This window comes from Rhinolophus sinicus, linkage group LG11 (assembly GCF_036562045.2).
Source record: "Rhinolophus sinicus isolate RSC01 linkage group LG11, ASM3656204v1, whole genome shotgun sequence".
NCBI lineage: Eukaryota > Metazoa > Chordata > Mammalia > Chiroptera > Rhinolophidae > Rhinolophus > Rhinolophus sinicus.
The window spans coordinates 329,296-347,184 of NC_133760.1; the positions used below are offsets into that span (position 1 = coordinate 329,296).

The window sequence follows — 17,889 nt, forward strand, 5'->3', positions numbered from 1 at the left end:
AACTGCACTCCTGGCTCTGTCCCCACAGGCCTCTATCTCTGGAGTTTCAGAATTAGTGCATATTACCATGTACTTCAGAGAGAGACAAGAGTATGAGACTGACCGTTAGCTATGACAGCGTCCTCAACACTACTAAGGTCAGGGGTAGTGGACCAGGTCTGGGGCATTGCTGGCGCCCCATGGATGTCCCCAAGCATATCCACTTACCTACTGATGCCCCAGCTAGACCACCAGAAGTGCCTCGTGGAGAGGGAAAGTAAAGGAGACAGGGGAGTGGAAGGGTTTAACATCTTTCTGTGAGAGGCTCCTGAGGGAGAGAAAAGAAAGAGTTGAACTCCAGGAGAGGATGTGGGGACAGAGCCCCAGAAAGTAGTTTACAGGCTCTCGGCCTCATGTGGAAAGGTGCTGGCTCGGGTAGTAGATGGCCGTCGGCTGTGGCCAGTTAGCCGATTGGCTGCTAGTATAACTGCTGCGGCTACGGAGGAGAGCCGAGGAGAGCCGAGGAGAGTCGAGGAGAGTGGAGGAGAGTCGTTGGTCGGTTGGCACGACAGATGAGGAGGTAGAGTTGAACTCCTGGGTTTCGGCACCAGATGTTTTGTCATTGGAAACCCGTGGTCACTCGCAAAAGGTGAAAGAATTCAGATTCAGAAACGTAGGAGAACAAAGAAAATTTTATTGAAGGTCAGGCAGAGAGAGAATGTTCATGTTTAAAGAAGACAGCTGCCCCAGGTAGTAAGGAGAGAAACACTGGCAGAGGGGTTGCCAGTGCAGTCTTAGAATAGACAACTTCACTTAACTGTAGGCTAGCTTTTTCTCATATAGGAAAGGGTAGGTAAATTTCCTTACAGCAGGAAATGTGATGTATAGACTGAGGTCATTTGATTGACATACGTTGATTATATAACTAGTTTCTTTCTGTGCATGCTGCTACAGAAAAACCCATGGGGGGGGTGTAAGTCTTAATGTTCATTTTATTTTAATTGTATTATAATGAGGCTAGAGTTCAGGTAGCGGCCAGGCTCCAGCACTTTGCACATGTGTTAGGAATGAACTAAATCCAGTTGAGTCTTTTTAGGAGTCTTTGGACAGCTCGATTGATCTCTAGGGGCTGAGCGTGAGCAGTTCCCGGGGAGGGGATGCAGGCCTAGGCAGTCCCTGTTTGGGCTCACTTTTATTTACTCTTTTTGCCTCATCATGGAACAGCTCGCTAAAAAAATAATGATGCTCCACCCAGACCACTTGTCCAACTCCCAGGGGGAGAGTGCAGGTGACATCACTCCTTGAATTCCTGACGTGACCTAGGAGGAAACGGATGGGAACATTTAGCTTCAATAAGCATGCAGGTCCCTGGGGGATCAGGGCCCACTCTAAGCACGTATGGTTCTGCATGTCTGCAGGGGGCCCAGGACATGGCATCTTTAAGTCTCCCTGGGGAGAGCTGTCCTTTCTCTCTAGACCTGTTTCCAGTAGCACTTCTTTCCCCCCGCATCACTGATATTTTTTTTGAAAAATGCCAGTATAGAATAAAGCTAAATACAGATGGATAGAGGAACAGAGAAAGGGAGTGTAGAGTAGTCGTTCAGAGGGATTTTTCATTGTTGTTTCTAATTTACTTCTTTTTGTAAAAGGATAGTAAATGTTTAAAATTATAAGTAACTGCCCAACAGTTTTCCAAAGTGAATGCACATTGTACTTTCTCTGTCAGCAGTATATGATCATTCTAATTCCTCCACATTCTCACTGATGTTTGTTTGTTGTTGTTGTTTTTTTAATTGAGCCATTCTAGAAAATATGAAGTGCTATCTCATTATAGTTTCCCTGGTGTTTAGGATGAATCCATTTCAGAAAATGTGATATATATATATATATATATATATATATATATATATATATATGATATTTTACATGTATATGGTATATATGGAGAGAGAGAGAGAGAGAGAGAGAGAGAGAGAGAGAGAAATACAGAGAGAGAATGGAATGTTTTTATGCCTTTAAAAATTCCTTCCATAAGCAACAATATGGATGAACTTTGAGGGTATTATCTAAGTGAAATAATCCAGAGACACAAAGACAAAGATTGCATGATCTCAATTATATCTAGAATCTAAAATGGCAAACTCATAAAAGCAAAGAGCAGAATGATGGTTTCCTTAGGTGAGGGTGAGGGAAATGGGGAGACATTGATCAAAAGTTTCAAAGTTTCAGTTATGCAAGATGAGTAAGTTCTGGAGACCTAATGTACAGCATGGGAACTATAGACAATGATACTGTACTATGTATTTGAATTTTCTGAGAAAGTCTTAATGTTCCTCCCACACATACCCATCTTTTCAAAGCCTGCCCAACAGAAACTAATACCCAAAGTTCACATAATTTTAATCTATTTAAGACACTTTTGTGTCTGTTTCATAGTACAAACTGACAAGTAACTTAATGTAGAACCTTAGAATTTCCTGGGAAAATAATATTAGAAGCTATTTTATTCTTTAAAAAGTAAAAGGAATATTAATACCATAATAATTTTAAAAACTCTTCCATACATAGATGGTCCATCAGGGACGATATCGGAACTCATGAAACAGAGAAAGGGAACTGGTCCAAATGAAGTCAAAATCCCCTCTAAAGCACCCCTTCCTTCCACCCAGAGTCCTGAATTCAACCATTTAACTGGTTGTTCTAAACCAAATGTTCTTGGGTGGTAGAAACCATGACAGCTTCATCTGTGTTTTTCAAGGGGCATATAAAGTGGGAACAATGGCTGTATCAGTTTACACCTCCATACCTGGCTCAGTGCTCTTCACCATGGCACCGGGGACCTGGAGGGACTCCAACCTGGGTACCCACCCTGAAACATCCCACAAGGAAAAGATTACTATGTGCCAGACTATAAAACCACTGTTAGCTTTGCCCCTTGAATCAAGGGACACAGTGGCAAGGGTGGAGAGTTTAGGCAGGTGGGTGAGTGGTAGGGAGCACAGTAAGAAGGGAACATAGGGCAAATGTGGCATGTGGATAAAGTGGGGTTGCAGAGAACAAGGTGCATGTGGGATTGTGGGTACAGGGGAGAAAGTGAGAGGCTACAAAGACACATGGTATTGGGGTGCAGTGGGGTAAAATGCATTGCAGAGTTTAAGGGCACAAGGGGTCAAGGTGTAAAAATGAAGAGAACACTGGGTGGTGAAAGCATACTGGGTGCCAGGTGTTGGAAAGCGAATGTCATAAAGGGGACGAAGGAGAACAAGTGCAGGGGTTAAAGGGCAGAGGTGGGTGAATGCACTGGAGATTCTATCAAGGCAGGGCTAAGGAAGCAGGGGGCAGCAGCTTGGGGTACAGGTCCCAGGGATTGATGGTGGTCCACAGCAGAGGGAGAGGGTGAAAGAGGAAATGGAGATTGGAGGGGAAATGGACACAGGTGGATAAAATGTGTATGAGACAAGGGAGGCAATCAGTGGAAAGAGGTATCAGTGGGCTAAAGGACCCAGAAAAAAGGGCTGGAGTTATAGACCCAGGAAGTAATGGAGAGTGATGAAAGGATGGGGGAGATGGAGCAAACCAAACACTCGAAGGCTGGCAACAGAAAGGATGCAATAATTAGACTAGGGTCACTGAAATGGGGGATCGGATACAGGACAAGGAGGAAGGCAAGGAGTTTGGGACTGACATTCTTGGAGTGCTGGGATAGACTTCTTAGTGGGATGAAAGTCCAAAGGGCACAGACTGGAGGTGATGTGGCAATATGGATGCCCAAAATGGTTGGGTGGATATAATGGGGCAGGTAGCAGTCAAGGAGATGGAGGGTGACCCAGCGAATGAAGGATGTGGGACAGAGCTCATTCACCTGATTGATGGATGAAGGTCTGAGATTGTAGGGAAATGGAATCAGGAGGGTGAGTGGAATAGAGATGGGGAGATGGACAAAAGTCACAGTGAAAAATCACAAATTCACTAAACTTCCTCATTTATAGTTGACTCACAATTTACTCATTTTTTAAAAAATTTTATTACATTTATTGGGGTGGCATTGGTTAGTAAAATTATATAGGTTTAAAGTGTACATTTCTATAATACATCATCTATATATTGCATTGAGTGTTCACCACCCAGAGTCAGTTCTTCTGTCACCATATATTTGACCTCCTTTACCCTCTCCTACCACCCCACTTCCCTCTTACCCTCTGGTAAGCACTAAACTATTGTGTCTATGAGTTTTTTGTTTGTCTCTTTTTTAAAAAAATTTAGCTCAGCAGACAGAAATCTTGTATATACAAGATATCCCTGAGAATACCCTTAAACTGTATATACATTATAGGGGTGCAAGTAAGATTTAGGGAGAACAACAATTCCTTTTGCTCTCTTCTTTGGGGATGCCAGGTACAGAGAGTGACACTGGAGGGGTCTGGCAGGGGATGTTTATTTGTACCTGATCATTACTGATGGAAATAAATGTCTGTGGCTGTCCCCATACTAAGCTCTGCTTATGTCTGGAAGAACTTTTATTCCCTTGTAAGAAACCATCCCAAGAGGTAACCATTAGTAATAGTTTCATGGATATATTGTAATATTTTCCATTGAAAACAATTACATGCATGTTTTATTATAAAATATTTAAGTTAAAATAAAAGTCCCCATTTAATCACCCCTGCCCAATACTAGTTTGATCTCCAGATGGAATAATTTTCATGTCTTTAAGGAGTATTCTCCTTTTTATGCAATTTGGGATATCACATGCCATTACATATTAACATAAGGCATATATTCTGTACTTGTATCAATATTGACATACATGCTGTCATACTAAACTTACTGTCCAATCAAATTGTTAAAATATCTCCATCTAGACTCACATTAACAGATAGATACATAGTAGATTAATGTCTATTCCAGGTGAATTTACAATTTCAAGTAACACGAAAAATACAACGACAGGGAACAACTTCAAGAAACCTTAGTACATTCAAGTATTGCAATACTAAAAAGCTGAAATAGCTCAGTCAGTCCTCATGTGAAAACATCTCCAAATTTCCATGCTACAGTGCAAGTAATTAAACAGTATTTTTATTAAGCAAACCAAAAAGGATATTTAAAAATCCAAACAGTATTTACGCAATGCTTGCCATGTTCCAAATACTATGCTAGATGCTTGACTAATAGTAACACACTTTGTCCTTATAATAACCCTGTGGTAGGTACTCTTCCTATAATATCCATTTTACGGATGAGGAAAGTGAGACACAGAACATAATCGCTTACCTAATGTTACATAAGCAGTGACCGCACGAGGATTCCAATTTGTCCCCAGAATTTCTGCTACCACTACAGTATGTGCTTTCCATGATGTACATACTTACATTAGTGTATGAATAACAAGTTCTGGAATGTCCCACCAGGAACTGTGGTTAAGGGTCTTTTGAAGAGATAAGGATAAAGGATTGGGAGAAGAAAGGGGGTTTTTGCTCTTTATTTTATTTCTATTTGTCCAAATTTCAAATCTGTTTTTACTTACTACTGCTATTTATGAAATAATGTAAAAACTTTTATGCAGATATGAAATTAATATAAGAATGGAATAGGCATAGATTAATAGCAAAGCTCACAAAAGAAAATTCATCTAACCCTTTAGAACAAACATTTCTAAATATCGCATAGGTGGAAATTTTGGAACACAGGTATCAAAGGAAAATATTTATTACTCGATTCTTCATTCGCAAAGATGTATGGAGTATAACACACTGCATTTTGAAGTAATATTTAAAAGAGTAAATGTTGTCAGAATATTTGACACATAGTCATGTTTAACTTTTAAATATTCCCCTTCAATTATGCATTTTCACAAGATGAGAAAATATAAGTAAGTCAATGAAGAAAAGAACCTGGGGCCGGCCCGGTGGCTCAGGTGGTTGGAGCTCCGTGCTCCTAATGCTGAAGCCTGCTGTTTTGATTCCCACATGGGCCAGTGGGCTCTGAACCACAAGGTTGCCAGTTCAACTCCTCGAGTCCCGCAGGGGATGGTGGGCTGCGCCCCCTTCAACTGGCAGCGGCGACTGGACCTGGAGCTGAGCTGCGCCCTCCACAACTAAGACTGAAAGGACAACAACTTGACTTGGAAAAGTCCTGGAAGTACACACTGTTCTCCAATAAAGTCCTGTTCCCCTTCCCCAATAAAATCTTTAAAAAAAAAAAAAAAGGAAAGAAAGTGTTGCATCCAGCGCAACATGGGCAGTAGAATGAGAAGGGGCGGCGAAGGGTTAAGAAGGAAATAGAAATCAAGAAAGTTTTGAAACAGGGGCCAAGGGTCTCACAGCCTCAAAGGACTGAGAGCCCCACATCGGGCCTCCTTGTGGCTTTTATTGATGCACATACAAGGAAGTAGCATTGTTTTCTCCACAGTCTGTGAGTCCCATACACGATACCAGAAAGCTGGTTCAAACCAATCACCCTTGCCTGTCGAAAGTCCCATGATGTATTAGTAATTGTGGTTTGTACCTCCCCAGGGGACAAAACCTTTATGCTGAAACTTGCTGAGATGGAGAACTGACGTTATCACATCTAGAATCACTTCCAAAGCAGGCTGTGGGAAGGAATACAGCCACAGAGGCAGAAGCTCTCCTTCGACGGGGGAAGTGGGGGTCTATGCCCACCTCTATCAACCCTGTGAGTTCCCCACGTGACTGTGCCTGTCTTAGGTTGTTCCTCTCTTGAGGAGTCTTACCCATCATTGGCTGACCAGCCATCCTTTCGGGCCAAACAAGGAGACATAAGGTGTAAGCACAAAGGTGAAGCAAAGTCCCTGAAAGGATTAGTCTCACAGACTCTTCTTTCTTTTTAGGGGTAGGCACGAGGGGACAGACGGGAAGGCAGCTGCGTGACAAAAAGAAAGAAAAGAACATGCTATCATACCACATCTTATAGAAAACCACTCTTAACATCTTAACATCTTGGTGTGGACACATACGTACATCCTTCCCACATTATGTTCTGTGGAAACACTGTTATGCATACATTGCCTTTTTAAAAAAACAAACAAAAAAAAAAAACCTCTGATTATCTCTAAATGTTTTATTATCTCCAGCTTTATTTTTTTTAAATTAAAGTTTATTAGGGTGACAATGGTTAGTAAAATTACATAGGTTTCAGGTGTACAATTCTGAAATACATCATCTATATATCACATTGTGTGTTCACCACCCAGTCAGTTCTTCCATCACCATATATTTGATCCCGTTTACCCTCATCTACCAGTCCCCTCCCCCCTTACCCTCTGATAACCACTAAACTATTGTCTGTGTTTATGAGTTTTTGTTTCTTCATTTGTTTGTCTTGTTCTTTTGTTGTTTTCAGTTTTGCATACCACATATCAGTGAAGTTATATGGTTCTCGACTTTTTCTGTCTGACTTGTTTAGCTTAGCATAATAATCTCAAGATCCACCATGTTGTTGCAAATGACACCATTTCATCTTTTCTTATGGCAGAATAGTATTCCATTGTGTATCACTAATCATCAGAGAAATGAAAATAAAAACCACCTCACACCAGTTAGAATGGCTTTATTTTTTTTATAGGTCAAAAAAACTACTTTATTTCTATTATGGGTCATAAACTACTTTGTGAGCTATCCAATATGTATTATGGTATTACTCAAAGTCTTCAGTCTTTCCTCACGAGAATTATTCCATTTCCATTTTTGTGTGTTTAGACTATTTCCACTCGATTTTCAACCAAAGGCATGATAAAAATATGCTCACTTTCTTCCTGGAATAACTTTTGAAAATAAACCCCGAGAAATCTCTCAAACCATAGAGAATCTTTGTCCTAACACCTCTGACAGGTAGCTTAGCATCCCGAGTAAGAGTGAGCCAATGGAGGTGAAGACACTATCCTTATTATCTTAGAATAGGAAAAGATTTCTTCAAAAGTACAAAACACCTGGGGCCAGCCTGGTGGCTCATGCGGTTGGAGCTCCATGCTCCTAACTCCGAAGGCTGCCAGTTCAATTCCCACATGGGCCAGTGGGCTCTGAACCACAAGGTTGCCAGTTCAACTCCTCGAGTCCCGCAGGGGATGGTGGGCTGCGCCCCCTTCAACTGGCGGCGGCGACTGGACCTGGAGCTGAGCTGCGCCCTCCACAACTAAGATTGAAAGGACAACAACTTGACTTGGAAAAAAGTCCTGGAAGTACACACTATTCCCCAATAAAGTCTTGTTTCTCTTCCCCAATAAAAATCTTTAAAAAAAAAAAAAAAATGGGGGTTTACTCAATGGCTTATAAATGTGTGAAAAGATGTTCAAATTTCTTACTCATCAAGAAAATCCAAATAAAGTCACCACAGGGTACTATCGCACAATAACCAGAAAGCTAAAATGAAAATGACAGAAAACGTTTTGTTGACAAGGATGCAAATAAACTAAGAACCTCATCAACTGCAGTGGGGTGTAAAATTCATGCACACATTATGTTGGCAAACTGTTGGAAAACTGTTGGCAATATCTCCTAAAGATGGACAGATATACAAGCATACCCCATTTTGTTGTGTTTCACTTTAATACACTCTGCAGATATTGCGTTTTTTACAAATGAAGGTTTGTGGCAACTCTGTGTCATGCAAGTCTATTGGTGCCCTTGTCTTATGGGTGAGCAAAGAAAGTGATTTCTTTATTTTTTTAATTTATTGGGGTGACATTGTTTAATAAAATTGTATAGTTTTCAAGTGTACAACTCTACAATACATCATCTGTATATTGCATTATGTGTTCACCACCCCAAGTCAAATCTCCTTCCGTCACCTTATATTTGAGCCCCTTTACCATTCCTCTTCTACCAGAAAGTGGTTTCTTGTGATGGAAACTACTCCTGGTGAAGATGCTGTGAAGATCATTGAAATGACAACAGAGGATTTAAACTATTACATAAACTTAGCTGATAAAGCTGTGGCAGCGTTTGAGAGAACTGACTCCAAGTTTGAAAGTTCTACTCTGGGTAAAATGCTATCAAACAGCATCGCATGCTACAGAGAAATCGGTCATGAAAAAAAGAGTCAACCGATGTGGCAAATTTCATTTTGCCTTGTTTTAAGATACTGCCACAGCCACCCCAACCTTCAGTAACCACCGCCCTGACCAGTCAGCAGCCATCAACACTGAGGCCAGACCCTCCCCCAGCAAAAAGATTAGGACTTACTGAAGGCTCAGACGATGGTGAGCATGTTTTAGCAGTAAAATGGTTTTTAACTAAGGTATATATATTGTATTTTTAGACATAATTCTATTGCACACGTAACAGACTACAATATAGCATAAACATAACTTTTATAGGCACTTGGAAACCAAAAAGTTTGGTGTGACTCACCTTATTGCAATATTCATTTTATTGCTGTGGTCTGGAACCCACCTGCAATATGTCTGAGGTCTGCCTGTAACCCTATGACACAACAATATCATTGTCACATATACATCAAAGGGAAATTTCTACACATCTCATCAAAACACATCCTAGAATTCAGATATAGGCACTATTCCTAGAGTGCCAAACAGAAAATCACTCACAATGAAATTCTGTCACCAGTGCAAATGAATCACCAATAACATGCAAAATAGCAATAACATCAAAAACAAAATATGGAAGTTAAAATCAAAATACAAAAGAATTCGTGCTATATGATTCCATTCATATACAGTACAAAATAGGTAAAGAGATTCAGATGTTAGATGTCACAATAGTGGTCACCATTAAGGACAGTGAGTAGGAGCTGCCACAGGCTGACAATGTTCCATTGTTTGGCATAGGAACTGCATATAGGTGTGTTCAGTTTGTGAAATGTCATTGACCTGTGCGTACATATTAATTTTTTAAATACATATCTGCAAGTAAAGAGAAATTTTGGAGGGTATGAATAGGTTAATGTCATTATTGTCTTATATTGTCAAGGTAGAAGGTAAAAATATTAAATAACTTCACATTGTGATTTTTTTTTTTTAAGTATGCTGCAATGCCTCGGTTAAAGAGATACTGAAAATACAACCTCCAAAAACAGGCAAAATGTGCAATAATTTAAAAAGTTAACACAGAAGACAGAAAGAATAAGAAAATAGAACAGGTGTCATGAAGAACACAGTAAATCGATAACTTCAATCCCAAATATATCATTATTTTAAACACATATATTAATTGCTCCTGTTAAAGGCTAACATTGTTTGACTATATTCAATTGGATTTTTTTTTTTCAAGAAACATGGCTAAAACATAAAAGTTAAAGTAGAAAAGTGAAAGATGCATTCCTTGTCCTTTTCAACAATTAACCAAGAAGGCCATGTAATTACCAGATAAAATAAATGTGAAGTTTAAAATAGTTTGTCATAATTAGTATTATGTTTACCTCTATTAATGTATACTTTTCCAGCATTATTGCTTAGGGGTTAAGAAAGATAATCTAATTGTGTGTATACATACATATCTATATCTAGAGCTCCATCTATCTATCATCTATCTATCTATCTATCATCTACCCTTCTATGTGTGTGGGTGTATACACACATTTATATGTATACAAATGCATATAATGTGTGCACATGCCACCACTTGTAATGTGACTCACATAATTGTGCTTACAATTTTATAAATCTGAGGAATGAGTGAATTAACAACTGAATATTGTGAAAAAACATGCAATATCCATGCTTCTGACAAGATTAGGGTGTTTTTTTTATTCCTTATCCAGGCAAAGCAGAGCCTGGAGACACTGGAGTCACAGTAACGAGAACAAAGGGGCAGAGCACTGGGAAACAAACAGCAAATACTTCAGACATGTTCACCATCAACCAACTGGTATTATTAAAAAGAACCGAACAAACTTGAAAGATGGAGGAGATGGTGTAAAACGATACGAAAGTGCTCACCAGGAGAAGAATGGTTTTGGTGGCTCTGGACTCAGGGGAGGACCAGGACGAGATGTGGGTCCTGTGAATGTGTTGGACCCTCTGCTGGTGCCTGTGCAGGACAAAGACCATGGAGCCACTGAGCATGAGCGCGAAACATAAAACATCAGGGGACGACAGCATCACTGCATACAATGTGTCAGTGATTCTGTCATGATGAACAGAACAGTATCCATAGACTTTTTTCCTTGTGATGTTTGTATTGATCCACCTTCCCATCCCACAAAGAGGGAAAATGGTATTTATCAGTATGTTCAGGACCCAGCACAGGACGGTGGAGGGGCCAATGTACTTGCAGGCTCTCACTTTCAGCTCTGCCCACCCGGAGTTCCAGGGGTGATGGTGATGGCCTGGAAGACACTCAGGAGGCAGGTGGTGCCAATGGACGCACCTCTGGCCACTCTCTGAACATAGAAAATAAGTGTGTATCCAAAGTCATTGGGGAAATGTCTTAATCCAAAAGTTATCATTGTCCGGGGGACTCCTTTAGAAAGAAAAACCAAAAAGTTCACTACTATCATGTGCGTGAGAATCAAATCTGTGCACTTTCCCTGCACCCAGCGATGTTAAGGGAGAGATAATGGTGAAAAAGAGAGACGTTCCCCAGGAGTCCAAATACAGTCTGTGATAAGAAGATCATTCCTAGTGCCAGATCCCTGGTGACCATCCTGTTCTCAGTGACTGACACTTGTGTTCAAAGTCATTGGATCCTGCGTGGGAATAAGAGGCATGCAGGAGGGTCAACTGAATTCCAATATCCCCATTCACTGTTCTGTCTGACTTATTTCTAGGTTCGATTTAATTTTTTTGTCTTTTATTAAGAGATGTTGAAGAATTGACTATATAAGCTTCAGAGAAAACTTACGATGTATGGATCATTGCTACAAGGAGCATACATGTGGTAACTTCTTTGTTCTTCACAAAACTATGAGACACACACTATTATTACTTTAACTATAAAGATAAGGGGAATTTAGGCAAACAGAGGTTAACTGATTTGTCTAAATCCATATGCTGGTGAGGGGCAGAGTGAGGACTTGAAAATGCCTGGCTGGTAACAAAACAGTGCACTGAACCACCAAGCTACACTAAACAGCCGGCTGGCCGCACTCTTCAGATAATCCAGATGCATATTTAGTGTCGTTCTTCCTTTGTTGTTTGGTTTTAGGTTGGTCGTGATTTTATAATTTTGATTATAACAAGTTTCCATTTATGTGCATAGATTTTCTATAGGCCAAAAGCCATTATGAATGAAGATTTATAAATTTTAATAAATGTTGATGCACTGATAGGAATTTAATGCTACAGGAACCTGCCGCATAACAAGTTGGATTAAATGAACAGAAGAATGCGTTGATATGAGGAGAGCAAAAGAAAGATTTCTTTGCTTTTATGCCAGGAAAAAAAAAAAAATACAGTGGCACCTATTACAGGAATTATTGAAAAATTCATGCTGTACTCTATAGGACATAAAACAATATTGTGTGATAAAATAGTGTAGAGTAGAAACTAATTATTTTCAGATCATCTACTTATATATTTATTAATACCCAACTTAGTAAAATTATGAGCAATGATGCACAGATTTTGAAAGATACTAAAATATGAGACATATGAACAAAATGGAATCTCTAGGGCATGAAATCTTGCATATTTTATGAACTGCAACAGTAGAGTTTTTTATTTGATATAAGAATGTTTTTAAACCAAATACAGTATCACAAAATATGCATTCCTGACAGCTACTGTCTGAAATTGATAGTTATAAAGTTATCTTTTCCTTCACTGCTGTTTCCCTAACTTTATATAATTATCAGCAGACCACAGGTGTTTCAGTAGAAACACAATTACTGACACCAGTTAGAGAAAACATTTCTATTCCAGCAATTGTGATTCGAATACACTGATTCTGCACAGTATTATATGGTCCTTATAGATTCATCCTGTTCTTTATTACAAGCATGAATGTGTTACAAGCACAAATCTAGTAATCCTGAAATTTAGTTTATGATTCTGTAAAGCAGACAGAATAAGCAGATTGATCTCAGAAAGAATTTCAGTTCCTAAGCACCTTAAAGATCAGTTTTCATTATTACTTAAACACCAAAATGACTTTGTCAATTACAGTAAATTAAATTAGGAGTCGTGATTGGTGTGAGGTGTAGGACCTCATCTGCCTTTACTAGCCCGGCTCATGCCTCAGGAATTATTCCTCACTCTTGCGTGGCTTTGACATTGGACTAAGTTCAACCCCAGAAGCATCAGTTTTTCCAACAGATTTATCCAGACTTCTGACAGCCCCACTTTCATTACAGATTGTGCCTCTCAAGTTGAAACAGAAAACACCCAACTGATTCCTGCTGACAGGATGGTTGGTGCTCATGTGAAGGTCACAGCAGCCAACGCAAATGAGGGAAGGAGTCAGCTGAACCTGACAATTGGTGAGTGATTCTGTGATATCACTCACCAACCCCTTCAGGACTGCATTTGTCATTTCAGCTATAGCAGCCATCAGAGTACAGGCTGGCGAGGGAGAATGTTTCTGAAATCTACTTTCAGTTGCTAATTACAAAAAAAGAAATCAACAAAACAATTACAAGTTCCTAGTTAGCTTCTCCAAAGGGACCTTTGGAATGTTTGAGGCAGGCTCTTTCTCCACGATTCCTACAGGCAGACACTTGTAAAAGTGGGCTTTTTTGAAGACAGTTATTGCAACAAAGGAACCAGGGAAATCTAGGGTCTGACATGTGGGACCGGCAGCCAAGCACATGTGTCTCACTGCATTCTCTAACAACTTCCATAAGAAGTCATTTTACAAAAAACAAACAAAAAAACCCCCCGTATTTTCTTATATTCAGACTATTGAGCTGCACCACCATTTAAGTCATGAGCAGAGACAAAAATGAGACACAATTTCCTGAGCAGGATTTTCAGATGTTCAAGTAAAAGGAAGAACATGATGCCAATATTTCACATTAGAATTCATTGAAGTTATGTGCGCAATTTCACATTGCCTAGACATTGTCACATTTTTTATTTACTTCATTTTTTTCATCATATACCGTCTTCCAGTGCACTTCATAAATGACTGTTAGTTGTACAGAGGAAGACTATTATTTTTGTGTGTGTGTCAATGTTATATTGTATTAGTTTAATGAATCATTTTTAATGAGTTTTTTTCTTTCAATTCCTTTGTGTTCCTAGATATATAATAATAATATCATCTCCAAACTGGGTCTTCCATCATTGTTTCCAATTCTTCTGCCACTTTAAATTGCCTTGGGAGAGCTTCAATGTAATTTTAAATGAGTAACACAGGTAATATTGTGTTTCTCAGTGTTGTTTGTGACAATAGTGGGGATGCTACTTCCCATGAGCAGCATTAGGACATTAATATGCAAATAAATATGCAAGTCAGCACACACCTGAGTAGGGTAAAGATTCTGTTCTGTCAAGTTAGAAAAAAAAAACACATGGAAAACAGTAGTATGGAGTTCCCTCTAAAAATTAAATACAGAACTACCATTTGATCCAACAATTCCACATCTGGGTATTTATCTGAAGAAAACAAATATATTAAATCAAAAAGATATCTGCACTCCCCTGCTCACTGAAGCATTATTCACAATAAACAAGACATGGAAGCAACCTAAGCAGCCATCAATACATAAATGAATAAAGAAAATATGCACACCGCATTTGCTTTATTTATAATGGAATATAATTCAGCCATACACACAAAAAATCTGTCATTTGCAACAACATGGAATGACCTTGAGGGCATTATGAAAAGTGAGATAAGTGAGTCAGAGGAAGACATACTATATGATCTCAAAACAAAGAAACAACAACAAAAAAAAACCTAAGCTCATAGACTCAAATTTTGTTAAACTTTGCCAGTCTTGCATCATCCATTCCAAACCCCTCTTTTGGGTGCGGTAAGTGATGGAGAGAACATCTTAATGCCTATACTAGAGGCCTTTCAGGATTTGAGATAATTCATATTAGCAAAAATATAATTTATAAGAAAGATTATTGACATTACCAGCCCATATTAAATAGTTCTGCAGACTAAATCCAGGAAAAGTTCTTCAAAGCTTTACAAAGATAATTATATTGTTGGTTGACATGATAGAGTATTCAAATAAATGGAGAGTGACATATGACTATAGTTGGAAAAACCATAAAAATTCAATTCTCCCAAAATTAATGTATAATTCAATTAATTCCAATCAAAATCTCAACAGGTTTTTAGAACACTCAAATGCAATTGAAAAATTAACAGAAAAGAGCACAGAGACAAAAATTATGAAGACAAATGAATCTAAGAAATATTACACTGTGAGAAATGTACCCCTCTAGGTACCACCCTCTATTTTAATGAAATAGTAACTAAGATTGTGCAATAATAAACATAGAAGTTAATGATGTGAAATATATGTCCGCTAAATATTCATATAAAATATACAGTGATATGTCAGAAGAGGCTTTGGAACTCAGAAAATAATGGATTACTCAATATTTGTGGATGGAAACAAATTTTTAGCTATTTATCCCTATGTTTTACATGAATAAATGCCAGATTCACTACTTTCAAATTTCTATTCTGCCTTGATGTATTTTATTTTCTTACTATATTTTTGGAAATACCACTATAAACAAAAACATTTAAATCATGTCAGACTTGAGGCACTAACATTCTTCAAGACATAGGTAGAGCCCAGAAGGCCATGTCCCCTGTCAGTAGTAGGTCCTGGAACAATCAGGAGATTATAGGAATGTCTTTGAGTGTGTGATGTTCAATCTGACCTAACAATTTAATTAGAAAATAACTGAACATGGAGTTTCTAGAAAAGTTCCATAAAAAAGACATAGCATGGGGGCCGGCCCGGTGGCTCAGGCGGTTAGAGCTCCATGCTCCTAACTCCAAAGGCTGCCGGGCCAGTGGGCTCTCAACCACAAGGTTGCCAGTTCAATTCCCCGAGTCCCGCAAGGGATGGTGGGCTCCGCCCCCTGCAACTAAAATTGAACACAGCACCTTGAGCTGAGCTGCCGCTGAGCTCCAGGATGGCTCAGTTGGTTGGAGCGCGTGCTCTCAACCACAAGGTTGCCGGTTTGACTCCCACAAGGGATGGTGGGCTGTGACCCTGCAACTAGAAACGGCAACTGGACCTGGAGCTAAGCTGCGCCCTCCACAACTAAGACTGAAAGGACAACAACTTGGAGCTGAACGGCACCCTCCACAACTAAGATTGAAAGGACAACAACTTGACTTGGAAAAAAGGCCTGGAAGTACACATTGTTCCCCAATAAAGTCCTGTTCCCCTTCCCCAATAAAATCTTTAAAAAAAAAAAAAATGGTCCTTTAAAAAAAAAAAAAAAGATAAGGGGGGTGGGGGTGGAGGTGAGGGTAAGGGGGATCAAATATATGGTGATGGAAGAAGTGACTCTGGGTGATGAACACACAATGGGATTTATAGATGATGTAATACAGAATTGTACACCTGAAATCTATGTAATTTTACTAACAATTGTCACCCCAATAAATTTAATTAAAAAAAAAAAAGAAAAGAAAAGAAGAAGACATAGCATGTGAGATGATCATTGAAGAAACTGAAGAAAATATGTTCCCAGGGAATAATGAAGTAATATGTGGTGATGCTGGAATGAAAGTTAAGTTTCATATAGTAGTTGCATTTGGGCCCAAGTAATGAAATTTATACCTTACGTCCTGACAAAGATGGTAGTCATTTCAAATATGATTACATAGAGGGAGATAAGCATATTTCATGTAGAAATGGTCAGATTAAACTGGAATGGAAAGGGGAGAACACAAAAAATGTTTTGGCTGATTTTTTCCAACTTTATTGAAGAAATATTGACAAATCAAACTTGTATATATTTAAGGTGTATTTAAGATTATTTGATACAGTATACATTGTCAAATGATTACCAATTAAATCCATCATAGTATTTATGTATGATGAGCTGATTGAAGAGCTATTCTCTTAGCACATTTCAGATTATAATACAGCATTGTCAACTATAGTCACCATGCTGTCCACTAGATCCCCAGACTTATTCATCCCATAAATGAATGTTTGTACCCCATGAAAAACATCTTCCTACCCTGTCAACCACTATTATACTCTCTGCTTCTGTGAGTTTAACTATTTTAGATTCCATATATAAGGGAGAGCATACAGTATTTATTTCTCACTGTCTAGTTTATTTCACTGAGCCTAGGTTCCTCCAGGTTCCTCCATGTTGTCACAAAGGACAGGATTTCCTGCTCTTTTATGGCTGAATAATATTCCATTGTATGTATATATACCACATTTTCTTTATTCATTCATCTGTTGGAGGACACTTAGGTTGTTTCCCTATCTTGGTATTGTGAATAATTGCAATAAACATGGGGATGGAGCTCTCTCTTTGAGATAGTGATTTCATTTCCTTTGGATATATACCCAGAGTGGAACTCCTGGATCATACGAGGTATGACAATTAACTTGGCAAATTCTTCCTAGAAAAAGTGCTACATATCTCATGGCTGAATATCACTACAGTCACCTTCGAAGTACTCCCCTTGGGAAGCTACACACCGATGCCAGTGCCTAGTCCACCCTTCAAAGCAATTTTGGAACTCTTCTTCTGGAATGGTCATCAGAGCTGTCACCATCATATTACTGAATGTCTTCAATATCATCAAAATGTCTTCCTTTCAATATTTCCTTTATCTTTGGGTAAAGAAAGAAGTCATTGGGGGCCAGATCAGATGAGTAGGGAGGGTGTTCCAATACAGTTGTTTACTGGCTAAAATCTCCCTCACGGCAGTGCCGTGTGAGCTGGTGCTTTGTCGTGATGCAAGAGCCATGAATTGTTGGTGAAAAGTTCAAGTCGTCCAACTTTTTCACACAGCCTTTTCAGCACTTTCAAATAGTCAACTTGGTTAA

The 17,889-nt window shown here is 39.0% G+C and overlaps 1 pseudogene; it reads right to left on the reverse strand.

The window, feature by feature from the left end:
- Positions 1-222: 222 nt before the first annotated feature.
- On the reverse strand, positions 223-11,403 carry LOC141567656 (vomeronasal type-1 receptor 4-like; annotated as a pseudogene).
- Positions 11,404-17,889: the final 6,486 nt, after the last annotated feature.